Source organism: Notolepis coatsorum, assembly GCF_963971535.1.
Source record: "Notolepis coatsorum genome assembly, chromosome: 1".
Classification (NCBI taxonomy): Eukaryota; Metazoa; Chordata; class Actinopteri; order Aulopiformes; family Paralepididae; genus Notolepis; species Notolepis coatsorum.
Genome location: NC_140165.1, coordinates 98,541,684 through 98,563,385, shown reverse-complemented (window position 1 = coordinate 98,563,385; position 21,702 = coordinate 98,541,684). Strand labels below are relative to the sequence as shown.

The 21,702-nt window shown below is 41.5% G+C and overlaps 1 protein-coding gene and 1 long non-coding RNA gene across 3 annotated transcripts in view; one reads left to right on the top strand and one right to left on the bottom strand.

The window, feature by feature from the left end:
• The window catches only part of LOC311244499 (ankyrin-3-like), a gene marked incomplete at both ends in the record, with an annotated part of 104,277 nt that overhangs the window by 57,422 nt on the left and 25,153 nt on the right, over positions 1-21,702 (top strand). The window lies entirely within an intron of this gene.
• Positions 6,043-15,889, bottom strand: LOC311229876. Of its 2 annotated transcripts, none has more exons than XR_014619763.1 (3): positions 15,806-15,889; positions 15,422-15,479; positions 6,043-6,186 (listed from the first exon to the last, which is right to left on the bottom strand). It is a non-coding gene; the product is annotated as an uncharacterized lncRNA (long non-coding RNA). The 2 variants fall into 2 exon arrangements; XR_014619764.1 differs by having other exon boundaries at positions 15,430-15,479.

The following is a 21,702-nucleotide window of genomic DNA, read 5'->3' as shown; positions in this document are numbered from 1 at the left end:
CTCTGTAGGAAGTCAGGAAGCACAGTCTCCCCCGTTTCTCCTGAATGCTGAGTGCTTCCCATTCAAAAGCCCCACTTGTCTGAGGGACATGTTGGCCTGGGTATCGCCATGGCAACCCGCAGATTGCACAAGGACGATTAGAGCAGGTCTTGCATAATGGGACGCGGTGGCCTTAAGGAGAATCAGAGGATATTAGCGGAGGGTTTTTCATTCCTTCTTTGTTAAGTGGCGCTAGCGTACAATGCTAACCCTGTCCCCCGACTGACACGACCACACAACGCCTAATAGCCCCGGCAGAGTCATTATTCAGCTGGAATGGGATTCCTCATAGGTCGTGTACGGCTCATTGGGGCTGTGGTGCGATGCTGGCCAACAGTCAGGGTTGTGGGTTTGACTTCCCCAGGGGTACTACTACTACTACTACTACTACTACTACTACTACTACTACTACTACTACTACTACTACTACTACTACTACTACTACTACTACTACTACTACTACTACTGCTACTACTACTACTACTACTACTACTACTACTACTACTACTACTACTACTACTACTGTACTACTACTACTACTACTACTACTACTACTACTACTACTACTGCTACTACTACTACTACTACTACTACTACTACTACTACTACTACTACTACTACTACTACTACTACTACTACTACTACTACTACTGTACTACTACTACTACTACTACTACTACTACTACTACTACTACTACTATTACTACTACTACTACTATTACTACTACTACTACTACTACTACTACTACTACTACTACTACTATGGCAAGCCGTTTTAACATTTATTCCCATTTTCTAGCTAGCTGGGTACCTAGCTAGCTCATTCACAAGGACAATTTTGCGAATGAACTAGCTGGGTACCCAACTAGCTCATTCGCAAAGATGACCTAGCTAGCTGGGTACCCAGCTAGTTCAATCACAAAGACACATTCGCGAATGAGCTAGCTCACTACCTAGGTTGCAGATATGTCTTTGCGAATGAGCTAGCTGGGTACCCAGCTAGCTAGGTTGTCCTTGCGAATCAACTAGCTGGGTAGCTAGCTAGCTCATTCGCAAGGACCATTTTGGGAATGAGCTAGTTGGTTAACCAGCTAGCTGATGGTGTTTGGGGGCGGAGGGTGTTTGGGGGTGGACCGGAGGGCTGTTTTGGGGCGGAGCAGAGGGTGTTTGGGGGTGGAGGGTGGTTCTGTCAGCTCATTGGTTGACAGAAATGACCAGGTTTGTAAACAAAAATGATATTTATTAACATAAAGGAAGCACAATATGGTAACTCAAAATGACCAGGTTTGTAAACAAAAATGATATTTATTAACATAAAGGAAGCACAATATGGTAACTCAAGGGTGAGCCAAGGCTTAATGTGTCACAGCAGCACAAACATTCCCCACATTTAACATTCACAAACACTGCATAACGTTAAATGAATGTTATGATGTTATGTTATTATGATGTTATGATGTTATGATGAATTGAAAATGGGGGACCCTGATGTAAACAAGACGAAAGTCTTTCTCTGGTCTGCATCCCCTTAACAATTGTATGTATTGAGCTGTACTGTACTGTACCCATTCTGCAATCTGTTAATAAACTTTTCAATCAATCAATCAATCAATCAATCAATCAATCAATCAATCAATCAATCAAGTCATTGAAATGCAAATACCAGCATCTGCGTCATGTACCACGCCCCTAGACGTCCGCCCCCAGACGTTGCTACTCATCTCAGCTAGTTCATTCGCAGGTTGCGAATGAACTAGCTGGGTACCCAACTAGTTCATTCGCAGGTTGCGAATGAACTAGCTGGGTACCCAACTAGCTCATTCGCAAAGATGACCTAGCTAGCTGGGTACCCAGCTAGCTAATGTGTCTTTGCGAATGAACTAGCTGGGTACCTAGCTAGTTCATTCGCAAGGATCATTTTGCGAATGAACTAGCTGGGTACCCAACTAGTTCATTCGCAAAGATGACCTAGCTAGCTGGGTACCCAGCTAGTTCATTCGCAAGAATCATTTTGCGAATGAGCTAGTTGGGTACCCAACTAGTTCATTCGCAAAGATGACCTAGCTAGCTGGGTACCCAGCTAGTTCATTCGCAAGGATCATTTTGCGAATGAGCTAGTTGGGTACCCAACTAGCTCATTCGCAAAGATGACCTAGCTAGCTGGGTACCTAGCTAGCTCATTCGCAAAGACACATTTGCGAATGAGCTAGCTCACTACCTAGGTTGCAAATGTGTCAGCTAGCTGGGTACCCAGCTAGCTAGGTAGCACGTGTCTTAGCTAGTTAACTAGCCGGCTTTGTCCCATAGGCTTTACACCAAATTTTACCTCAGCTAGTAGCTAGCTCATTCGCAAAATGGTCCTTGCGAATGAGCTAGCTGGGTACCCAGCTAGCTGACACATTAGCTAGCTGGGTACCCAGCTAGCTCATTCGCAAGGACCATTTTGCGAATGAACTAGCTGGGTACCCAACTAGTTCATTCGCAAAGATGACCTAGCTAGCTGGGTACCCAGCTAGTTCATTCGCAAGGATCATTTTGCGAATGAACTAGCTGGGTACCCAACTAGTTCATTCGCAAAGATGACCTAGCTAGCTGGGTACCCAGCTAGTTCATTCGCAAGGATCATTTTGCGAATGAACTAGCTGGGTACCCAACTAGTTCATTCGCAAAGATGACCTAGCTAGCTGGGTACCCAGCTAGTTCATTCGCAAGGATCATTTTGCGAATGAACTAGCTGGGTACCCAACTAGTTCATTCGCAAAGATGACCTAGCTAGCTGGGTACCCAGCTAGTTCATTCGCAAGGATCATTTTGCGAATGAGCTAGTTGGGTACCCAGCTAGTTCATTCGCAACCTGCGAATGAACTAGTTGGGTACCCAGCTAGTTCATTCGCAACCTGCGAATGAACTAGCTGGGATGAGTAGCAACGTCTGGGGGCGGACGTCTAGGGGCGTGGTACATGACGCAGATGCTGGTATTTGCATTTCAATGACAGAGCGCATTTGATTGGGTCATTCTGAAGTCTGGGGGCGGGGCGGACAGCGGCCGTGGTTCAAGTTTGCAGTTCCGTTCAAATATAGTTGCGTCTCAAGATTCAACGTTACAGTAGTATAGTAGAGAAATGGCTGAAGTTGTTAGAATGTATGGCAATCTGTCTGACAAGGATATGCGAGATTTGTTGATAGAAAACGGAGAATTGAAAATGATTTGAGAGAATATACTTTATTAATCACCAAATGGGGAAATTGATTGCCACCAGACGTATGTAACATACAACACAAACAAAAAAAATATTATAATAGAATACGGCAAAGTGCTTCCAGACAACACATATGGATTAAAGAAATTAAATAACACACTATATATATTCTCAATGGCTTTCTTGCAGGGATGTACAGAAGATTCATTTGAGATGGCAGCGATCTGCCGATACTGTAGAATATTAATACAATAATAACTAACTACTACACAATTAGTATGTACGTTTATTATCTTTGTATTGCATGTTCTTTGCATGTTTTGTGTTCACATCAACCTGCAAAGGGACTAGATGGAAACCGTTTATACAGTAACCATCCACTTAACGTTTTATATTCACTAGGTATGCTCGATATCGGCTTTTTTACCGATACCGATATTCCGATATTGTCCAACTCTTAATTTCGATACCGATATCAACCGATACCGATATATGCAGGGTTTCCCCCCAAAAAAACTGAATAATTTCAGGTAATTAATAATTTCACTGGATGCATTCAAAAGGCTTTCTAAATGTAAGCATTATCTGTGCAAAATATGATAATTAAAAAAGTAAAAATTAACATTACATATCTCTTGTTGTTGAATTAAACCAACATGCATACTTTTGACAATAAATCAAATAAGAATTGGTTCTTACTTGCTTGCCAGGGTAAATAAAGGTTAAATAAATGTAAAAAAAAAAAAAAAAAATGTTACCGATATCACATTTTACTGCCGATATCGGCCGATAATATCGGACATCCCTAATATTCACCATAGTGACTTACCGTTTTTAATAATACAGTAACCAGGTTACCATCCAGTGACTTACTACTTTATACAGTAACCACCCAAGTGTGTTAAAGTTTGTAGATGGAAATGAGTTTATAGCTACAATCTGGCATGTTTACATATAAATGTTTATTAAATAAATAAATTTAGTTGAATTTACAGATTAGTGTGATTGAGGTCTGCTCCACAAGCAGAACTGGACTGGAATCAAGAGTATTAATTTATATTTACAGCATATATAACCATAATAATTCTATATACCTACTTATACACCTGCATATAACCCATATAACTATGTATGATAGCAGTGTACAGTGGGGGAAATAATTATTGAACACATCAACATTTTGTTCAGTAAATGTATTTCCAATGAGCGTATTCAAGCGAAATTTGCACCAGACTTTTGTATTTGAATAAAAAATTTACACATGGTCCAAAGATGTTTATTAAAACATAACAAACAAACATTATGCCACATCAATGTGGAACGCCCTACCCACAGCTGTAAAGGAATGTGAATCACTACCCACTTTCAAAACCACTCTCAAGGAGAACCTACTGGAGGCGGCAATTCGAAACTGGCCTCTGTAAATGTCCTAATAGTCCAGTCATTATATGAAAAAACCTAGGACAAATTGCAACAGTAGCAAACTCAACTGATTTTGTATCCTCATTATGTCCTTAGTAAGGGAAAAAAACTCCCAAGGAATCCCATCATGGGAAAGTTTTGAAAACGACCTATATATGTTCATATCGATTATAACAGTGGTGAAAATTTTACTTTTAGATATCACTATAAAAACTCACAAGCTGATTACACACACAAAGACAAGAAAAAAAGTCAATCACAACTTCATTGAATTATTCTGTTTACTCATGCAAATCACACATTATCTTATTTGATATGCACCAATAAGCATACACGCTAGAACTAATCAAAACATTTGATAAAGAAATTTTTTTCTTCTTGGAATATTAGTAGATAGGCTCTGTGGAGCTCAGTCCACGAGGATGGGGCTCAAGGGTTTATGTCCGTGGGGATAGGTCCATGGAGATGGGGGTTTTTATAATAGGCGGAAACTACATATTTGTACAGCATGCAAAACACTACATGATTCTTGCACAAAACTACATGGGCTTAACATAAATTTGGTATGTCTGTATAGGGGAGGCTTGTAGGTACCCATGTAACCCATTTCATTAACATATATTGAGGTAGAAGGCCAAGGGACCATTTGAAAAATGGTGATGGCCATATTTCCCTCCCCAAAAAAAATCATCTTAACTTTGAATAATTAGGTATGTAGCCCCCTTTCCAATGAGGTAACATGACATGGTTGGTCTCATTGGAAACCCGAGGTTGTCTAGAATCAAATGGTATCTTTACTTTTGAGCTACCTCAAAATTTGAACGCGTCACAATCTCTGAAAGACAGTGTCGTCAGTGATCCTGCCAGCAATCAAGTACATTGAAAAAAAACACATTTCCCATGATGGGATTCCTTGGGACTTTTTTTCTCTCACTAAAGACATATTGAGGGAGTTTGCTAATGTTGCAATTTGTCCTAGGTTTAGCCTAATTCTGGCCTATAATGACTGGACTATAGGGGTAACAAAACATTGAAAAAAAACACATTTCCCATGATGGGATTCCTTGGGACTTTTTTTCTCTCACTAAAGACATATTGAGGATACAAAATCAGTTGAGTTTGCTAATGTTGCAATTTGTCCTAGGTTTAGCCTAATTCTGGCCTATAATGACTGGACTATAACCCAACCCCCTCCAATGAACAGTTACCCCCCCCCCCCCCCCCCCGCCCCACCTACTCAACCCCCACCTCCTCCAATGTACAGTTTCTTCCCCCTCAAATGTATATACTCTCCAATGTATATAATGTCATGTGGGGGGCATGTATCGCAGTTCTATGGCCCTCTTCTCCAATTCTGCTTCAACTATTTTTAGTTCCACCATCTTTTCTCTGGCGCTTCCTGAGGGTGTTGGATTTTGTGATGAGCTGGGCCAGGACCAGGACCCAGCCTTCCCGTAGGCGAGGAAGCCGTTATCTCTTGCTTCAACAGACAGAAAGTCCCCAAACTGTTGAGTAATCACATCACCTGAGACAAACAGAAATACATAATTTAGGTGCATCAGTCAGATACTTTTCATATCAAGAAGCACATTTTCATATCAAGAAACACATTTTATGATAATAAAATGTGCTGAAAACCCCCAGCCCTGCACAATGGTGCGGCCCCTGTTGAGGTCCCTGCTGCGATTGAAGATTTATATGACTCATTTAATTTATTAGGACAATGTTGTCTACTAACTTGGCCAGTGAGTCATCTAGTCTTTATATATGTCTATGGAGGAGACAGTGGCAACATTGTGCTCAGTACTCAGTGAATATGCTCATCGCCCCACAGTGCAGCTCAGGCTGTGTGCTGATTTCCCCGGAACATGTCTATGGGCTGGTGGGACAGCAGGCAGAACCAGGACTCGGTCAGAACCAACAGGTCCTCCGTCTGCTGCTCTGGCTTAAACACAGTACGGCACAGTTTACTACAGGCACTTAAGCATTCTTACTCTCACAACAATAATAAATATATTAAATATTAAATTGAATACGAGTTTTCAGACAAATAAGCAGGATTTCACATTTGATTATAGGACCATGTCTTACCCAAGGTACACAACAAACAAACTAGGCTCATATTGTTTAACGCTTCATCTCCCCTTTAAGGCCAAAACATGTAAAAAAAATAATAATAATTTTTTATATCGGCCCAATCTTGATATCGGACCGATACCGATGTGTAAAGAAACGGCCATATCGGCCGATATTATATCAGCGGCCGATATATCTTGCATCACTACATGTGCCCAAAACACTGAGCTCAGGCCTTCTCGTGTCGCTGCGCCCCAAGCCACCACGACACGCACACACACCTGTAGAGACATCAGTTGTGAGATGGACAGGTTCGAAACTCAATTCTAAGAAATAAATCAACAGTTCTGGCTTTCCAGATTAATTTATAGATGAGGGAAAGTCAGTAAGTAAGAAAAATGAGGTGGCAGAAAGATTCAACAGATTCTTTGTTAATGTAAACTGGCAGAGGAGATAACCCCGCCACAAGGGGGAGGTGTTTCTAATTATTTTATATAACGAAACACAAGTACCATCTTCTTGAGAAAAACTGATAAAAATGAAATTATGGATACTGTGAACAAACTCAACTGGAAACCTCATATCAAATATGTCAGGACTAAATTGGCACGGAGTGTTGGTGTTTTATGCAAGATAAGGCACATTCTAAACCAAAAAACACTGTATACACTGTACTGTACACTCTTCCTATGGTATATGACTATATGAGCTACTGTGCGGAGGTGTGGGGTAATACCTACAAAAGCACTCTACAGCCAATATGCACCATGCAAAAAAAGCAATAAGAATAATCAACAATGTAGGATATTATGAACACACTAATAACTTATTTATAAAGCTACAAGCATTGAAATGTATGGATCTAGTGGATTTAAAAACTGCCCTCATTGTATACAAAGCCAGATACAAACTAATCCCAGGCAACATTCAAAAATGGTTCAGAGACAGGGAAGGAGAATATAACTTAAGAGGGAGAGGGAATCTTAAACAACAAATGGTACACACTACGCTGAAAAGCATGTGCATATCGGTGTGTGGAGTGAAGTTGTGGAATAATTTACCTGAATACATCAAACTGAGTAAACATGTAGCACAATTTAAAAAGCAGCTAAAAAAAACACACATTAGAGAAATACAGAAATGAGTAATGAGGATAAACAAAGTTATGTTATATTGTGTTATGTAGTGCTGTACTATATTCACTGCTGTCAAGTGAATCAATTTTATTTGATTTTTCTCTTTTAAATACCGGTATAAGTAAAAGTATATTCTATATTGTAATATACTAAATTAGGGCTGGGCGATATAACGATAACGATAAATATCGCGATATATTTTAATAATCGATATCGAATATCGAAATAAAAAAAAATCGAAAAATCTTTTTTTTCCTTTTTTACCTGCAACAGGGCAGTTTTAAAACCAGAGACAGTGGACAGACTTGTCTTTCTTGCCTGCAACTTAAAGTAATGGCTTTGCTTGTCCAAATGACAATACTGACCAAATTCAGATTTATTTCTCTCTTGTCCATTTATTTTGTTTGCTTTCTAATTTAAAATACATTTTGAAACCATCTGTACACAGTAGGCTATGTGTGCTAGCAGAACTAGACTCCAGTCACGAGTCACAGTGCGGTGGTTTGTCCACCAAAAAAGCGCCAAAAGATCGAAAATAAACTAGCAGAGCCAGAACTGTTCAACTCCTCTGGAGCCACAGCCAGCAGAGAAGCCGGTTTACTTTAGCTTTTAAACCAGCTGCAGCCTGAGAACTGGAGTGTGAGGGGATGTAACACTGAAGATGGCGGCAATGACAAAGAATTTCTGCAAAATAAACAAACATCTGTTGTTAAAAAAAAAAAAAAAAAATGTTATACTTATAACAATTCGATAATTATCGATATCGAGAAATAAAATAAAATTATCATATCGTTATCGCGATATGATTTTTTTCCATATCGCCCAGCCCTATACTAAATTATGTTATATCTAGTCAAATTAATGGAAGAACAAACATAAATGTAAGGGGGTAGGGATCAATAAGCTTAGCTTCCCTCTAGTCCTTTTTTGGACATGTCTGCTAACCAAACACATTGCTCTTGACCTTTTGTTTATAATTCCATGTAATAAAAACGGAGCTCAACGCATGCATTTTGTAGATCATTGGCTAAATGATTATCCAGTTTGACTATCGTCTACTACGAGCCACCGTACCTGTAGTACTACTGCTTACAAACTGCCTCGCTACTGTGAACCTGCTCTTGTCGTCACGTCACAACTAGATGTTAAATAAACTAGTCTAGATGGAAATAGGGGTCCACGCGCACCCCCCGGAACTTTTTATGCCACCTGATTTTTCTTAATCCTTAAAGTGTCTACTTTCAGAATCTGCCAGGTGCCAAGCTGAAATAATGTCCGAAAGGCTCCATTTTTAACCCTTTATTGCACCTAACCCAAAACCGAAACATTAAAATGTGATGTAGCAAGAGGCATAACCTTTGAAGTAAACAACATGGAGACAAATTAATACATTTGTCCATACAATTCTGACCGTAGGAATTCAATGGGATGGTTATTTTTGACATGACAACATTTTGACTGTATTTCTGGACAAAAAATACAATACAATACGCATAGAGTGAATATTTGGTGACAATAATTTTTTTTTTCAATCCTCCAAGTGTTTATTTTGAGATTATATTGGAGAGAGAGAGAGCGCGCACCAAAGCATACAATGACGGCCTAGTGGCAGGCAACATGAATGACCACAAGGTGGCGCAACACAACGTAAGGAGGACAGTGTCAGAGGCCAAACGGCGCTACAGGGATAAAATTGAACTCCAGTTTGAACAAGCTGACTCTAGAGCTATGTGGCAGGGGCTCAAAACGATGACAGACTACAAAGGCGCCTCCCTCAAACTGAACAGTGACATCTCCTTAGCAAACGACCTCAATACCTTCTATGCGAGGTTTGATGCTGGTAATAACAACACCAGCTCACAAGCCTCGGCAATGGGGGGGGGGGGTCGGCTGCTGATGGAGGCGCAGTGTTCAGGGTAACAGAGCATGAGGTGAGGCGGACCTTTAAAAAAGTGAATATCAGGAAGGCAGCAGGTCCGGACGGCATCCCCGGCCGCGTCCTAAAAGTCTGTGCCGACCAACTGGCCCCAGTATTCACTGACATATTTAACCTGTCCTTAGAACAGGCTGTCATCCCCACCTGCCTGAAGAAGTCCACTATTATCCCTGTACCCAAAAAATCCAAGCCTGCTTGCCTCAACGACTACCGCCCTGTAGCTCTCACCTCCATAGCCATGAAGTGCTTTGAGAAGCTAGTAAAGGGCTACATCTGCTCCTCCCTCCCCATCAACATGGACCCCCTGCAATTTGCATACCGCCCCAACAGGTCCACGGAGGACGCCATATCCCATGTGCTGCACACAGCAGCATCACACCTGGACAAGAGGCAGGGGAACTATGTGAGAATGCTATTCATCGACTACAGCTCGGCATTCAATACCATAGTCCCCTCCATACTCATAGCCAAGCTCAGGGACCTGGGCTTGGGCTATGACCTCTGCCAGTGGGTCTTGGACTTCCTGACTGGCAGACCCCAGGTGGTGAGAGCAGGCAACTGCACCTCCTCATCCATCACCCTCAACATAGGGGCCCCCCAGGGCTGTGTTCTGAGTCCCCTCCTCTACTCCCTGTACACACACGACTGTGTGGCTCAGCGGAGTAGCAATACAATCGTCAAATTTGCTGACGACACAGTGGTGGTGGGCCTGATCTCTGCCAACGACGAGAGGGCCTACCTGGAAGAGGTCAAGGTCCTGGCGGGATGGTGCCAGGAAAACAGCCTCTCCCTGAACGTCAGCAAAACAAAGGAGATGATTGTGGACTTCAGGAGGTCGGGGGTCAAGGACTACAGCCCCCTCAGCATCGACGGGGCACCGGTTGAGAGAGTCAACAGCTTCAAGTACCTCGGAGCCCACATATCCGAGGACTTGACATGGACCATACACATTAACAGTGTGGTGAAGAAGGCACGACAACGCCTCTACTTCCTCAGGCGCCTAAGGAAGTTCCAGGTCAGCCAGAAGATCCTTAAGAACTTCTACTCATGTACAATAGAGAGCATCTTGACCGGCAACATCACCTCCTGGTTTGGGAATAGCACTGCAAAAGACCAAAGCAGACTACAAAGAGTGACACGTTCAGCCGAACGCACAATTGGAGGGGGGCTCCCCACCCTCCAGAACATTTACTACAAGCGTTGCAAGGGGAAGGCTAAGAGAATTATTAAGGACTCGAGCCACCCGAACAACTGCCTCTTTGAACTGCTGCCGTCAGGCAAGCGATACAGGAGTCTCAAGGCGAGCACAGAAAGACTCAGAAGTAGCTTCTATCCCCAGGCCATCAGGCTGCTAAACGAACAATGAATGAACACTACACAACAACAACCACCAAACACACATAGCACACACATCCACACGCACACACTCACTTTAAACAAACACACTGTAGCACCCACTACACACACTTTATAGCACACACCCACTTTAAACAAACACACTGTAGCACCCACTCCCCACACTTTATATTTATGGATGAAAGATTGCACTACAACTCGTACACCTTACTGTAAATTGTACCTAAAATTGTACCTCATCCCATTTCTGCTTTGCACTAGATAGTACTGTACATTAGTACACTGCATAGTATTGTGTATTGTATATTATATGGTAACTCAGAACATTGTACATATGTCTATACCGAACAACTGTGACCTCATTTTCTTCTTCTAAATTCATGCTATATTATGTTATTATGTTATTTGATACTATCTTGTCTAGCACAGTCTCTGGAGCGTAACAGTAAGAAGCATTTTGTATGAAAGTATTCTGTACTTCTGTATGACAACTATTAAAGAACTTGAACTTGTACCAAGCTGAAATAATGTCTCAAAGGCTAGTTTGAACCCTTTATAGCACCTAACCCAATTTTTTTTAAATGAAAATATAATGTAGAAGAGGCATAACTTTTGAGGTAGACGACTTACAGAGCGAAAATACATTTTCCCACACAATTTTGATCCTAGGAATTCAAGGGGATGGTTATTGTTGACATTTGACAACATTTTGACAGTATTTCTGGACAAAAACAGCAAGAAATGACCAAACGTGTGTATGACCAACTACCTTTTCATTTTTTAAAGCACATAGTGAATATTCTAGAGTTGAACCTTATATACAGCTCAAGCATTACTGTAGATGAAGCAGTTAAATGTGCGTACAAACTTGGAACATCTGATTAACTACAAGAAGCAGCACTCACCCTCAATTCTCACATTATAAAGGCATTCAAAGAGTCAAAGGAGCTACCATGGCCCCCAACTGCACACAAGCTGGATGCTGTGAAAATGGATGAACTGCTCCCAGAGCATCTTGTACCATTTCTGAGCTCAGTGGTGACTGGGACACTTGATGAAGAAAAGTGTGAGAAGACGCAGAGGCTGGTCTATTCGATTACACAAGATGTGTGTCGAGTAGGGCTGCACGATTAATCAATTTTTTATCGAAATCGCAATTTGTAATGATGCAATTATCAAATCGCCTGCAATTAAAAAAAAATTTAATAAATAAGATTTTAAGCAGGAAGTCCCATTGAGAGACAAGATCTCCTTTGCAAGGGAGACCTGGCCAAGATGACAGCAATAACATTTGCAATACATCACACAGCAATAAAAATTTGCGATACATCACACAAGAACATAATAAATGTGCATGTATACAATATACAATACATCACATGTAAACACAAAAACAAAGCAGAATAGTCTACATGATAGTAAAAGTGTATAATACAGGGTAATACAGTAATTTTGCAGTTGGGACCCGACTACAGAAAGCAGCAACATTCTTCTTGTAGGAAGTTATGTAATACAGATTTAAATTCACCAAGAGAGACTGGGGTGTAAGTGGATAATGGTCCTGTAGCCCATTCCATGCCCAAGGTGCGAAGCTTGAGAAAGCTGTTCCTAGCTAACCCTGCTCAAGTCAGAGAAAACATCTGAGCCGAGTAAGGAAAGGGTGGGGGGGGGGTGGGGGCATCTCTCTCTACTGGTTCAATTAATGTAGAAAAACGTTGCACTATAAAAACGAACTGGATAGTTGATAATAAACATTTAACTTCATTAGCTGAAGTATTCTAAAATAATTTAAGCAATTCTCCTTTTCTGTGTGTGTGTGCACGTGTCTCATATCTCATTTGATAGTATTTACTGAGGATTGCCAGATAATGTTGATATTTAAACACAAAAAAAATTATAATACAAAATATACATGATCATGCAACATAAAAAAAATTGTTGTAGGAACAGTTTGGGAGAGGGAGGTAAGGGGTTTTAGATTGTGTGTTGTGAAGTTTACTTCAGAGAGGGAGAGTAAAGTACAGGGAAAAAAAGGTACCGTTGGGTACCGTACCGGTATCGATTCCCAGGTAAAAAGAAAAATGTTCAGACTCTGTGTCCCGAACAGACCCACCGCGTAGGCCAGATGCAAGCCGCATTTTACAATAAACCTCTGTGGGGCTGCTTAAAAAAAATTATAATCGCAATCGCAATATCTGTCCGAAAAATCGCAATTAGATTATTTCCCAAAATCGTGCAGCCCTAGTGTCGAGCAGCAACTAACAGCAAGTGAAGTGAAACTCCAAAAGCACATCCTCCTGTGTGCCACACTCTACCTCTATCGAAGCAAACAGGTGAGTGATCAACTAACTTATTGCTTATGAGGTCCTACATTGTCATTGCTCAACTATGCTTCATACAGGTATTTGATATTGATACAAAAAAACATTTGTTTATCTTATTCTTTACAGCTCACAACCATCCTTTCACGACTAGGACACTCGGAGACATACGACTTCAGTATGGAACTTGAGACAGCCATGGCCAATACTTTTGATGAGATGTCCACCAACATGACCCCTGAAATCACCACTGGCGAGGGAAACACTGTTTTTCACAGCGAGTGGGACAACCTGAACAGAATCACCACCAACGTTCATGGTTCAAATGTGGTAAACAGCGCCGGGGGAATCATGATTCAAGAAGTGAAGGAGAGCCATGTGAGCACCAAGAAAAGGACCCTTCCTCTCTATGACAGGTCATCCAAGATGAGAAGCCTTAAGATCACGCCTCCCGAGACGCTGCCAGAGCTGGCATTCAAAAGAGTTGGCCCCAAATTCCCCAAGAATGCCAACTTTACCCCTGCTGCTGAGGAATTACTGGGCCCCGACTACTGTAGCACACTGCTGGGATTCTACGACTTTACTGGGGAGGACTGTATCAGCGCTTTTAAAGGCAAATGCAAGGTGAATCCCCTGAAGAAGCTGGAAAAGACTCGTAAACTCCACAAAGCTTTCAGGCAGCTTGGTGCAGACTGGATGGTCACTGATGAGCTTCAAGAGGAGATGGAGAGCTTCACATGCATTATGTATGGCCAAGCACGGATGACATCAGTTGACACAGTACGGGTGAAAATGATGAGAAAGATGGTCGGCGCTGACAAAGTCCTGGACTCCAAGTCAAAAGTAGACCTGGAACGCCTGCCAAGGTCCGTCTCATTCCACATGTCCAGCGAGCCTTCTATAAGAGAGCAGACAAGGCAATAATCAAGAGCCCAAAACCACATGATCCAGGCATGGGCTGGGAGAAGACAGGAGAAGAGGAGGTGTTGGAACCGGTCTGGGCAATTGGACCCATCCTCCCTCCTTCTCTTGTTGAGGTACTGGCTCAGAGAGCAGAGTCAGAAGAGCATGCAGCCCTTGACAAGGTGACCGATTACGCCAACAATAACTTTGTCTGTGGGTAAAGTGGATGGAGAGTACGAGCATGAGGATGAAGAGCTGGAGATGGAAGAAATTGAATTAGAAGATCTCTTCAGTGACGATGAGGATGAGTAGTTTAGGTCAGCAAGTTGGTAGTGACATGAAAAGGTAAATGTATTGGTTGTCTACTTCAAAAGTTATGACTCTTCTACATTATATTTTCATTTTTAGATTTTTGGGTTAGGTGCTATAAAGGGTTAAAACTAGCCTTTGGGACATTATTTGAGCTTGGTACCCAATATAATTTCCAAATAAACAGTTGGAGGATTGAAAAAAAAACTGATTGTCAACAAATATTCACTATGCGTTTGAAAAATAAAAATGTAGTTGGTTAGACACGCATTTCTTGCATTTGTTTGCTGTTTTTGTCCAGAAATACAGTCAAAATGTTGTAAAATGTCAAAAATAACCATTCCATTGAATTCCTAGGGTCAGAATTGTATGGGAAAATGCATTCATTTGTCTCTGTATGTTGTTTACTTCAAAGATTATGCCTCTTGAGTCTTGCTACATCAAATTTTAATGTTTCGGTTTTGTGTTAGGTGCAATAAAGGGTTAAAAATTGAGCCTTTCGGACATTATTTCAGCTTGGCACCTGGCAGACTCTGAAAGTAGACACTTTAAGGATTAAGAAAAATCAGGTGGCATAAACATTTCCGGGGGGTGCGCGTGGACCCCTATTTCCATCTAGACTAAACCCACGGTTTGATAAACCCAAGTGTGTTCATTGACCCACACGCAACTGAGGTACATATTAACAGTTTACACATTTGATGGTAGAAATCAGTTTGTTACCCTCATACCAAGATGGCGGCGGTCTCGTGACGTCAGAGTGTCTTCGATTTCAAATAAACTTGAGTAAAAGATAAAAGCATAGCAGATAGACAGTGAGATTTGAGATAGATAGATAGGAGGACACAATGTATTAATGTAACAGCTAATACAATTTAAACTTTGCAAACTCCCATACATGTAACGTTATTATGATAGATAAGCTGTAGCTGTAGCAGAAAACACGAGACTGAGTCGAGTCACCTAAATCGAAATGTTGAAACAGTGCCAAGCCAACACGAACTCAAAAACACTTTAACCTATTGGTAAACAAACGTATTGTTGAAAATATACACTGACTGCTGTTGTGACATGTTTAAGATCGTATTGACTAGTTTACACACTCACCTTCAAAGTTTCAAACCGCGGCGCTAACGTTAACTTGTTGATCTTAGCTCTGTAAATCGGGATCTTCTTCTCTGCTCCTATTTCCTAAATGTTGTAACAGCGCCACCACAAACTCGCAACAGCGCCACTTGTGGCCAAAAATATGACGATAGACAGACAATTGTTAAGCTGCATACAGTTGAGCGGTGATAGAATGTGATTGGACAAATGGGATTTAGGGGAGGGGGAGGTGACGCAATTCATTAGTCTTTGGGGGAGGGGTGCTTTTAGAAGTGTCTGTCTTTTAGAATTCACAGTTCAAGTGACTACAAACTTTGATTGATTGATTGAACATTTTATTAACATATTGCAGAATGGGTACAGTACAGTACAGCTCAATACACAATTGTTAAGGGGATGCAGACCAGAGAAAGACGTTTGTCTTGTTTCCATCAGGGTCCCCCATTTTCAATTCATATAGACATTTATGACATACACAACATACATGACATTTATGGCATAGGGACATATAGGTATTTAGTACTGATACATTTGTGACATAACGGTATTCAAATATACAGTACTGTTACCCCTAGATCCTGACAGAGTATATACATATGATGGGGAGGGGACTGTACATTAGGAGGGGGTGGGTGGGTGGGAGGGCTTGTGGCTTTGATTGATTGATTGATTGAAAACTTTATTAACAGATTGTAGAATGGGTACAATACAGTACAGCTCAATACACACAATTGTTAAGGGGATGCAGACCAGAGAAAGACTTTCGTCTTGTTTACATCAGGGTCCCCCATTTTCAATCCATTTTCACTGTAACTGAGAAGCCGTCGGTCTTGCTGAGTTTGTTATTTGAACCGAAGAGAATGGACTCTGTTTTGCCCATGTGTAATGATAGTTTGTTGTCGGCAAGCCATATGCAGATTTTGCCTAGTTCTGAGCTGAGGGTTTTTTCAACCTGTAACTTGTTCTTGTCAGAGACCAGCAGGGCTGAGTCGTCCGCAAAAAGGAACAAGTTGCAGTCACAAGCTGACGACATGTCATTTGCATAAATTAGGAACAGTAGCAGACCTAGTATGCTTCCTTGTGGAACACCACAGCTTACTGTGAGGGGGGGGGGGGTAGGGTACCGTTTACCTCCACCATCTGCTCTCTCCCCTCCAGGTAGGATTGCATCCAGCTCACTGATAGACTATCAAAACCAATTGCTTTTAGCTTGTCAATCAGAATGGTGTGATTGACAGTGTCGAAGGCCTTTTGTAGGTCCAGCATGACCATGCCGCAGTATTTGCCCGCGTCCACCTCTTGCTTGATGTGGTCGTTCAAATAGAGAAGGCATGTGTCAGTGGAGTGGGATGTTCTGAAGCCAGATTGGAATTCGTAGATTAGATTTTTATCCGCGAGGTACTTTTCGACCTGTTCGTATACTATTTTTTCCATGACTTTCGAGATGGATGTAAGGATAGAAACAGGGCGGTAGTTGCCTGGGTCTAATTTGCTGCCCTTTTTGTGCAGGGGTGTTACTCTCGCAATTTTGAAGTCCTTGGGGACGTGTCCCTGTTTTATGGAGAGGTTTATTATGTGTGTGATGACTGGGGTGATGGCGGCTGCTGAGTCTCTGAGGAATTTGGAGGGGATGTTGTCATGGCCAGTGGCCTTGTTCGGTTGGAGGGCGCTCAGTTTTTTGAGTACCTCATCTGTATAGTTACCATTTCCAGTTTGAAATCGTCTTTGTGGACGCCTAGGTTCTTGTAGTATGCTACTATGTGTTCTACCCCTTACTGCCCTGAGTGGGAGGGTAGTTTGTTTATCAGTGTTGTGGCTATGTTTGTGAAGAAAGTGTTTAAGTAATTGGCTACATCCAGTTTGTCTGTGATGAGCGTGTTGTCCGTCTTTATGTTTATGTTTGAGAACCTGATTTTAAGTTTTTTACTGCAGCCTAGTTGATTATTGAGTAATTTAAAAAGTTCATGTGGTTTATTTTTGTTTTCCTCAGTTTTGTCATTGATGATTTTTTTTTGCAGTTTTTATCATGGAGTTTACGTCATTTCTTAGTCTGTTTCTTTCTAGTTTGAGTTCAGTCACATGGGCTTGGAGTTCACTGCTTGTGCTTTTGGTAAGCTTTGACTGACTTTTACTTTTACGGTCAGTATTTCAGTGTGCATCCACGGCTCAGCGCAATTTTTTACCCTGGTGGTTCTTAGGGGGGCCATGTTGTTTAGTATTGTTGAGAATTTGGTTTTGAAGCCAAGCCATGTTTCTTCAACCAGTGTACCATTGAGCTCATCTGACCAGTCCAGGCTCTCCAGTTCAAGGTTAAAGGCCTCGCTAGAGTAGGTTTTGAGGTCTCTAGATGTGACTGTTTTGTGACAGCCAGCCTTTTGTTTTAGCTTTTTGCGGGTACAGAATATCATGGCGTTCTATCGCCATGCTCTAAGACAAACTCTAACCGAAAACCAACTTCGAAAGAGTGCCTAAGCAGCAAAAAAAAAAAAGAGAGTGACTGATAGTGCCATCTAGTGGTAAGGTAAAAGTACTGTATTACAACACTCTCACTTAATTTTACAATGGCATTCAAGTCCCTTTAAATAATATTACAACACTCCCACTTAATTTTACAGTGGCATTAAGTGCCTTTAAATAATATTACAGCGCCATGCTCTCCTTCATAAAAAGAAACGTCAAGAAAAAATATATTTTAAACAGCAAAAAAAAATACTTTTTACAATGCTTTTACTGGAACTCTTTTTCACATTATTTCAGACTTGCTTTGACTAGGCAGCGTTCGGCGTTCACCTGTCAAGCACAAATAACCACTCTATTTTACATGTGAATTACCAAAGTGCCACTTAACCCTTTCACTGCCACACGACAGAAGGTTAACCCAAATTAAACAATTACATTTTTTTTGTATATATATATTGAACAATTAACAATATTCCTGTGAATGCATGAGTACACTGAATGAATACTGAGAGTATTACTGGCATAATAGATCATGTAAATAGAATTCTTACAATTTCTGGATTAATAAACCATCCTCTGACAAGCATGTTCTTGAATAATTTGTGTGTTTTTGAAACTCAATGCCTCTTATCACCTCTGTGGGGGGTGAGTGGGCTAATAATTCACAAATTATATTGTGGTGCAGGTATTCTAGCTAAACAAAACAGTGATAATGACACTTTTGAATGGTGTGAATTTAGTCATTGTTAGTATAAATAAGAATAATCAATTTTGTAATGTTGGGCAATAAGGCATAACAATAGAGCCTCTTGATTGATTGATTGATTGAAAAGTTTATTAACAGATTGCAGAATGGGTACAGTACAGTACAGCTCAATACATACAATTGTTAAGGGGTTGCAGACCAGAGAAAGACTTTCGTCTTGTTTACATCAGGGTTCCCCATTTTCAATTCATCATAACATATATGACATACAGATAGACAGTACATCTATACATTTATGACATATCAGATTTGCAAATACAGTACTGTTTGTGATACAAAAGTGTCCAGAAAAAGAGTGTATTTGACGTAGAAACTACATTGGAGGAGGTTGGGTGGGGGCTGTACATTGGAGGTGGGGGGGGGACACACATTGTACACTGTACATTGGAATACTGACAAAGCCATACTTGGTCATTTATTGTACAACTGGGTTAGGACATTTGTAGGGGCCAGTTTCGAATTGCAGTCTCCCGTAGGTGTTTTTTGAGAGTGTTATTGAAAGTGGGTAGTGATTCACATTCCTTTACAGCTTTGGGTAGGGCGTTCCACATTGATGTGGCATAATTGCTAAACGTGTTTAGTCCCTTGTTTGAGCCGAATCTGGGTTTTACATGATTTGTGGAGCTCCCTCTGGTGTTGTGATCATGGTATTCACTGACCTTTGGGAAGTATTTTGACATGTACAGAGATACATGAGAGATATTTAGAGAAAGTAGATAGATTTTGGGGGGGAATTGTTAATTCTACTTAAACTTAATGCAACATCTATAATAGTAAATATCATTCAGAAAACAATATGTTGGGTAGGAGTGGGGGGGGGGGGGGGTTGGGTAGGAGGGGTGGGTGGGGGACACTGTACAACTGTACAAACAACACTGTACATTGGATTATGAATGAATGTGGACAATATTTATATCCATCAGAGGGGGGAGCTTCGATGGTCATGTAAGTGGCTACAGACCGCTGCACTTAAATATAAACATTAGTCTACCTGGAGACTCAATGAGGTAATTGTAGATGTCGCCATAAGACGCGTCTGGCCATTTAGTGGGATCATTTTTTCATTATCCTGTTCGGCTGAAAGGACATTGGCCACCGAAGCTCCCCCCTCTGATAGAACAGTCCACATTCATTCGAGCGTCATCTCGCGTCGTCCAGACTCCATGGGCACTCTGCGCATGTCCATGCGGAATAGGTGCTTTAAAATGGGCTTTTTCTCTGCCGATTTAGTTCTGATCGATTAGTTATGGGTCACGCCGTGTTCAGGAGAGCGAGGCGCATAAACGTCTATTCGATCATGTCTCTAGCACCCCCACAGCCGTATCGGCAACCACTTACATCACGGCTCTCGTCCACATTCATTCATATGCTCCCCCCGCAATCTCCTCCCCGATTTCAATGTAACGCGGAAGTGTAGTGGTCTTCGTTAAACACTAAAACTACGATACCCAGAGCTCATCGCACAAACCGGAAGCGAATATACGTCATCTTTCCTCGCCACGTCCTTTAACTATTCCTCACCGGCAACTTATCCAATTTAAAAGAAAATTAAAACATCTTTTCAAAATCTTTCTTCACATCTAGATTTGTAAATTCCACATAACCTTAGATGTTGTTCTTTAAACATTACGTAGGCCCCTTACCCGCTCGCGAATTGAACGCCACCCCATACGTTAGGCTAAAACCAAAGATTTTCGTCCATCAGCCCGTTTTAAACAGCGTAAATACGCCATTTCTCTCCGTTCTTAAAGCAATCAACTTATATACGCCAACTCCCGCACACCTTAGCTAGTAGCCCTGCGTTTTTAACAACAATCCGACGGTCGCAACATATTTTAAAACGCATAATATTAGCTAAAACCAAAGATTTTCGTCCATCAGCCCGTTTTAAACAGCGTAAATACGACATTTCTCTCCGTTTTAAAGCAATCAACTTATATACGCCAACTCCCGCACACCTTAGCTAGTATCCCTCCGTTTTTAACAACAATCCAAGGTCGCAACATATTTTAAAACACATAATTTGTTGAGCTGGGGACTATAAACAGAACCAGGGTGCATGGAAAGGGCTGTAGCGTATTTCTGTATGCCTAGCCCTGCCCCCAGACTTCAGAATGACCCAATCAAATGTGCCCTATCATTGAAATGCAAATACCAGCAGCTACGTCATGTACCACGCCCCTAGACGTCCGCCCCCAGACGTTGCTACTCATCCCAGCTAGTTCATTCGCAGGTTGCGAATGAACTAGCTGGGTACCCAACTAGCTCATTCGCAAAATGATCCTTGCGAATGAACTAGCTGGGTACCCAGCTAGCTAGGTCATCTTTGCGAATGAACTAGCTGGGTACCCAACTAGCTCATTCGCAAAATGATCCTTGCGAATGAACTAGCTGGGTACCCAGCTAGCTAGGTCATCTTTGCGAATGAACTAGTTGGGTACCCAGCTAGTTCATTCGCAAAATGATCCTTGCGAATGAACTAGCTGGGTACCCAGCTAGCTAGGTCATCTTTGCGAATGAACTAGTTGGGTACCCAGCTAGTTCATTCGCAAAATGATCCTTGCGAATGAACTAGCTGGGTACCCAGCTAGCTAGGTCATCTTTGCGAATGAACTAGTTGGGTACCCAGCTAGTTCATTCGCAAAATGGTCCTTGCGAATGAGCTAGCTGG